Genomic DNA, 7,363 nt, shown 5'->3' on the forward strand with positions numbered 1-7,363 from the left:
ACAATATAGGGTGATGTAAAGGATAACTTAGGTTCTAAAAATGTTGGTGATCAGGTATAAGTATGGGATGGTATATGGGATGACATAGATTCTGAAAATGTTGATAATGAAGTACAAGTAGGGGATGATGCACGAGATATCATAGGTGATGGCGATGACTATATTGGAAGTGATGGTGAAATAGACAATTTTAGTGATAATGAGTATGAGTGTATGAAATAGTGTGTTGAATTTGGTCGGACAACATTCCTCCCCTCTAAGACCATAGGTGAAAAAGTAAGCCCTGTTGATAATGAGGATTATGTGGAAATGTGAGTCATACTTTTCAGTTCGAGCAAGATAATGGTGATGATTTTGATCAACTACACACACCTCTTGATAATGGATGTGATCAAGAGTATGAGAAGTTTCCGACTTACAAAAGTGGTGAAGGAATCAACTTTCAATTAGGTATGGTTTTTAAAAATAAAGAAATGGTAAGGGATACTTTAAAGTACTATGCAATCGAGTGTAAGAAAAATGTTTTTCATCAAGAATGATGGAAAGAGGATAGTAGTTAATTGTATGGATGGTTGCAAAATTTACATGAGAATTAGTAAAAGAGTTGGTAACCAATATTGACAAGTTGTAAGTTTATTTGATGACCACACATGTAATAGAACATCACATAATAAATAAGCAAATATTGAATGGCTTGCTAAGAAATTTGGACATCTCCCAAGACATAGTACTATCATAAAACTAGAGAGATGAATTGTTGAATCTATTGATAGTTGGAGAGTGAAATTGTCAGCTGATTAAACATATATAGCAAAAAATAAGATAAATGGAAATTGATTCAAGGTGCAGGAAGAGACCAATTCACTTATTTAAGGAATTATGCACAAGAGTTACTCAAATTAAAACCTAACAATAATGTTGTGCTGGAATGCTCCGACTCTGTTGGTGGTGTAGTGTTTGAGAGGATTTATATCTATTTAGAACCATGCAAGGATGGATTTTCATAAACATGTAGACCACTTATAGGTCTAGATGTATGTTTTTTTAAAAGAGGCTATGGTGGACAGTTGATGGCATCTGTAGGGAGGTATGAAAATAATCAAATATTTTCAATTGCTTATGTTGTTGTAGAGGCTGAGAAAAAATACTCTTGAAAGTGGTTCATGAAATTTCTATTTGATGACTTGCAAGCCATAAATAAGATGCCATACTTATATGGCATCCCATGCTTTCATGCCATAACATGTATATGGAAAAACAAGAAACAACCAGAAGATTAGATATATGATTATTATAGGTTTGTTTCATCACCCTAATTACTATATTTATATGTATCAATTGTTGTCTTTATTTATCATTGTTACTATGTGCAAGAAATCTACATTTTAGAACACTTATTCATACATCATCTACCCTACAAGTGGATCATAGCTATGGCCTTTACATGTTCAATTAGCGATCAATCCACCATTGATGAGAAGAGAATTTGGTCGTCCCAAAAATTTGAGGATCAAGATCAATAATAAGCCTAGAAATCCACATGTGCGGATAAAAAAGATTACATCAGTTACATGCGATAAGTTTAGAGCCATGGTACACAACATGAGAACATGTAAGGGGAAGAAGGCAACAGACAGAGTCATACTAAAGGGTTGAAATAAGACCAAAAAGGAAAAGACTACAAAAGTGAAAGAAAAAGACTACATAGGAAAAGACTACTGTAATAGAGACAGGGACTTCATAACAGGCGTCACAACCTATAAAGCTATCTCAAGAATAACTTATCTGGTATTAGGATGTTCTATGTTTTTGTTAGGTTTAAGTGATGCTGGATGTAAGTCTATTATTTGTGACATTCACTTATCCATAATAACATGTATTTTTTTTGTGTTACTCAATATATAAATTTTATTTGTATACGAGGATGCAATCAGAATCATATGAGGGTGAATTTTATGTGATGAAACACATGATAAATATTGTATATACCAATGTCATACCCCAATTTTGCCCGATTATTTTGAAATCTCCGTTGTTGTTTATAATCATAAAGCATGATACGTGGAAGTTGAGATTTGAGAATTCTACTAGGGGAGAAGTTTGTTTTTCTCTAATCCCCACCTGGAAGTTAGGATTTTACCCGATACAGAAACCTAATACCGATAGTTCATCGCATTGCGGATTTGGACCCTATTACATTTGGAGATCCTTAATGCGTCAAGATCCCTTGGTAAATAGGAAACGTATTGTACCTAGTGATCAATAAGGCCGCTAGATTGGTGTATATTTGTTTCATAATGGACTAGCTATTGCTAAGGCTTGGTTGGTGCGTGATTAAGGAACTATTTACATTTGTATGGTGAATGGGCATGTAGTTAATGTTGACTTTTTAACCTATCGTTTGGCTTTGGGTGATGTTGGAATTAGGAGAGATTTATAAGTTGTTTTTAATTACCATTATTGCATACTTAGAACATGCCTTAAAAAATTCCCATTAAAAAGTCCCATTAATTTGAGTTTTTCAAAGATGGTTGCAATTGGAGTTCCGATCCTTTTTATGCAATCTCAAGCTATAATTCAGCTGCGCCGTTCAAGCTGGTAACAACTGGGTATTACTCTCGTTTGGCAAGGATCAGAAGAAGGTTTATTTGTTTGATAGAAACAATTAAGTTTGGAACTCCACGTGTGCCAAGGTCACAAAACATATTACAATAATGCATAAGTATTATTTCAGTCCATGGATTTTTTATTATTACAAGTGCTGAAAGTTCATGTCGTATATAATACACTTTCTTCTATATGGCTACATAATTTGAAAAAGAGACCATCTGTTACAAAACGCCTTTGTGACTAAGTGCATCCGCTATTTGAAAGTTTGAGCTCCTTTCCCATTACTTCTACAAGATTGAAGTTTCAAATAAGATGAGGCTGGCGCTTTAAACCGAGTATTTCCCTCAAGCACATCACCAAGACCTAAAAGGAACATGTTACTCGTGTAAGAAGCGCAGAAATATTATAACAGCAGGTTAAATTGTTGTTAATTCAACAGACAATTGAAGGATTTTGAGTAGGAAAGGCTTTCTTACCATGGGAAGTAGGCGCCTGTTGAAACTTTCCTCCATAAGAGATGTACGGGTGACATTCTAAGTTACCTGGTCATAGTAAAAATGAAACAATAAATCCCCAATTTACAGTAGTGAAAATTAGCAGGATAATAGCAAAGTTAAGGGACCACAAGTATCAAAATAAAACGCTACAGACAAATTGACGAATTTCTTCCAGTGGACTACCTATAACGAATTGGTCCCCACGAAATCCAAAAGGGAATTTTTCTCCCTAACGGAAAGATACGTCTCAGATTCGCCAGCTCATGATTGGAGAATTTCAGAAGGACCCTATAAATAGAGTCGCCAAGGTTGAAACAAAACTACCGTTACTCTGCTAAGAAATCCCAAAAACCTTTCTTTTCACTAAAGCTCAAAGAATCCTCAATTTAAGCTAGAGTTTCATGTTGAAACTCTAACCTAAAACGAGCTTTATTAGAAGTAATTCATATTTATTAGTTGTACTATTTTCTTAGCCCCTAAGTTTGTTAGAGGGTATTTTAGTATTTTATCCTATTCTAGTAACCCTAGTTTTAGCTTATAAATAGGGTGACAATCATTGTAACTTTTGTCATGTTTTGTAGTCGTCATTCTCTTAATAGAATATTTCCATTCATTCTACCTTTGCACCAAAAATTGGTATCTAGAGCTCCGGTTCGGATTCATTGGGAAACACAGGAAACACGAGTGAACGTGAGGTCTTGTGTGTTTGATTTTGATTCTTAGATTCGTGTTGAATCTTGAACAAAATCTGATCAGAATTTTAATTCTGTGGGTTGGAAAACACTGTGAGAAGTCTGAGTGTACCGTGCAAGGTAGAAAGATGACAGAAGAAGTACGTCTGGGTACTTATTCAAATTTCTGGGAGGTCCCATTTCTTGGTGTTCCAAGAAGCAACCTGTTGTGGCGTTGTCAACTTGTGAAACTGAATACATTGCAGGTGCTGTTACTGCATGCCAAGCTGTGTGGATTCTGAATCTATTGTAGGATCTGAAGATTAAAGTAAACAAACCTCTGAAGCTGATGATTGACAACAAGTCTGCAATCAATCTTGCCAGAAACCCAGTGTTGCATGGGAGAAGCAAGCACATTGAGACCAAGTATCATTTTCTGAGACATCAAGTTTAGAGGGGAGTGTAAGAAGTTGTACACTGTAGCACTCAGAAACAATTGGCAGATGTTCTGACGAAAGCTATCAAGACTAATCAATTTCTCAAATTAAGGGATGGAATTGGTGTTTCAAGTTTTGATGGAATATGAATTAAGGGATGGTATTAGAAGTAATTCATATTTATTAGTTGTACTATTTTCTTAGCCCCTAAGTTTGTTAGAGGGTATTTTAGTATTTTATCCTATTCTAGTAACCCTAGTTTTAGCTTATAAATAGGGTGACAATCATTGTAACTTTTGTCATGTTTTGTAGCCGTCATTCTCTTAATAGAATATTTCCATTCATTCTACCTTTGCACCAACAAGCTTAACCCCAGAAACACTGTAAAGAGAGAAAAGAAATCTGAAACTTATCTAGAAACGGGAGAAAGGAAGCATCACCAGCGGATGACTCCCAATCGAGACCCACGTAAATCGCGCTGAAGAGCCTTCACCTAGCTTCGAACGCGTTTGGTTTGTCTCTCCCTCGAACTTCCTATTTATCCGTTTTGATTCCATCTTCTCCGGTAGGTTCGCCGGGGAAGGGTGAAGGAATTGTAGAGCGCACATTTGCTCTGAGAGTTAGAGAGAGGTTTTAGAGAGAGGTTTCGTTTTGAGAAATGAAACGTGAGGCTTTCTACAAGGAGTTATGTATTTCTTGTTGGCCCGATGCGGCGGTGACAAGTATCCTCACCAATGGGGCACTTGTCACCGGGTTTGTGACTTTGCCTCTTGGTAGCATGCGCGAAGACCCACAGTATTCTGATATTCCAGCGTATCGTGGCCGTTGGGTTGGGGTTTGACCAAATTAGGTTCTAGGATCGGGCGGTCACGTTTGAGGACCATAGGTCAGTTTTTTTTTCTCCTTCCTGTTTTTGGACGTGTATAGAATCATTTCAGGATGTGGGCCTCCAGTCCGGGCCTAGTCCATTCCTTTGGTCTCCACACCCCCATCTTCGGATGGGAGGCACCTTTTGTTATATATTTTGATTAGGCCTAAGGAAATCCCATTTCCTGTCAAAGAAAACTGCTTTGTTTTTTTATTATTGTATATGACTTATTTTTTTTATGCTATTTAGATAGACATTTTGGGTTATATAATTAATTAATATTTGACCAAGTAATTAAGGTTTATTTTAATTGTTTTGTGTAATTAGTCATTTTCATTTTTTTAATTGTTGTTATTTAACTTATCCTAGTGGCCATTTGTTCATATGATTTACTTATATTACATTTGTTCGATTAATTTATTCGCATCAATTATTTAAAAATTATGTTCTTCAAGGATGTACGGTTGATAATTAATCCAAGCATTATAATCACACTAAGCCACTTACTTCTCGACTCAATGTCGATCCCATTTCCACACCCTTGTAAGTCGATAGCTTTTAGCATCGTCATCAACCTCACATAGCTTACTCTTGGGCTTTCTTAGAATGAGACTTAGTCGATTGTTAATTGATCGATTAGATGATTGATTCACTAAATAAAATCCACTTCATTCGTAAATACAAATCTAAAACCTCGATCCAACATCGAGTATTTTTTTTATTAAAATTAAATTAAAATACCTAATCGCAATTAAACACCATTTCATAATAATGAAATGAAAAGGGGGATGGTTTTGAGTTTTCAACTCCTCTCCTCGATTATTTGAATACGAGTTCTCTTACTCGGTTAGTCAAATAATTGTCATTTCTAAATCACCTAAACACAATTAAATCAATTTATTCTCATAACAATGAAATGAAAAGGGGGATGGTTTTAAGCCTTTAACTCCTCCCCTCGATTGTTTGAATACGAGTTTTCTTATTCAGTCAGTTAAACACTCGTAATTTCTTTACAAACCTTAAACCAAGATTAAATCAAATTATTTTTTCAAAATAAAGAAATGAAAATGGAGATGGTTTTGAGCCTTCAACTTCTCCCCTTGATTGTTCGAATACGAGTTCTCTTACTCGGTTAGTCAAACAATTGTCACTTCTCTTAAAAACAAATTAATAAATTAATCAAATCATTTTCATAATAAGTTATACGAAAAAGGGGGATGATCTTGAGTCTTCGATTCCTCTCCTCAAATGCTTGGATATGAGTTGTCTTACTCAGCCATTCGAGTACTTGTCGTTTATTCTAAAACACATCAACCATACATAAGCCTATTTTCATAAACAGTCAGATGAAAAAGAAAATGGTCTAGAGTCTTCTATTCCCTTTTCCGATTATTAGGATATGAGTTGTCTTACTCGACTATCCGAGTAATCGTCATCCAATAAAAACACCTTAACTATTATTAATCCTTTTACAATTAAGGATGAAAAGGGATATGGTCTGGAGTCTCCGATTCCTCTCCTCGACTATTAGGATACGAGTTGTCTTACTCGGCTATCCGAGTAATCGTCATTCAACAAAAATATCTTAACATAGCAAGTCTATCTTTCTTCTCGCCCACGTGCGATCGAAACCAATCAAACAAAACATCAAACATATTAACTCAACTTGTCACCCCCGTGTGACCAAAACTCTTTTCAGAAAGAACACTATTTAATCCTTTCTAATGTGCACAACAAACTAGTGCTTAAACAGCCTCCGTCGAGAGTAGACTAACCAACGTTTAGCCATTAGAATGCGATTTAAACAGTTGTTCGGTAAAAGAAACCAACAAACTGTAGTTCCCCGAACTACGAATGCTCTGATTTCCTTATTGCACCATAAGGATACGTAGGCACGAGATTGCGAGATCCTTGCGAGCACACTAATAAAAAACCTCCCTAGGTTTCCATCCATCTCTTTTCATTATTTTTATCACTCGAAGAAAACAAATAACATAAGCTAACATTCAAATCGCAAATTAAACTAAAAGGTTCCCGTTGAGTACAACGGACGTAAGGGGTGCTAATACCTTCCCCTTGCGTAATCGACTCCTGAACCCGAATATGGTTGCGACGACCATTATTCCATTTTTTAAAGGTTTTATCGATATTTTCCTATTCCTTCATTGGAATGAATAAAGTTCGGCGGCGACTCTGTTCGAACAAATTTTTCCGTGACCATCGCGAGGAATCGTATTTTTCGAGATGCGACAACCAACATTGTTGATTTTTGGGAGCAAG

Source organism: Lathyrus oleraceus, chromosome 3 (genome assembly GCF_024323335.1).
Source record: "Lathyrus oleraceus cultivar Zhongwan6 chromosome 3, CAAS_Psat_ZW6_1.0, whole genome shotgun sequence".
Taxonomy (NCBI): Eukaryota; Viridiplantae; Streptophyta; class Magnoliopsida; order Fabales; family Fabaceae; genus Lathyrus; species Lathyrus oleraceus.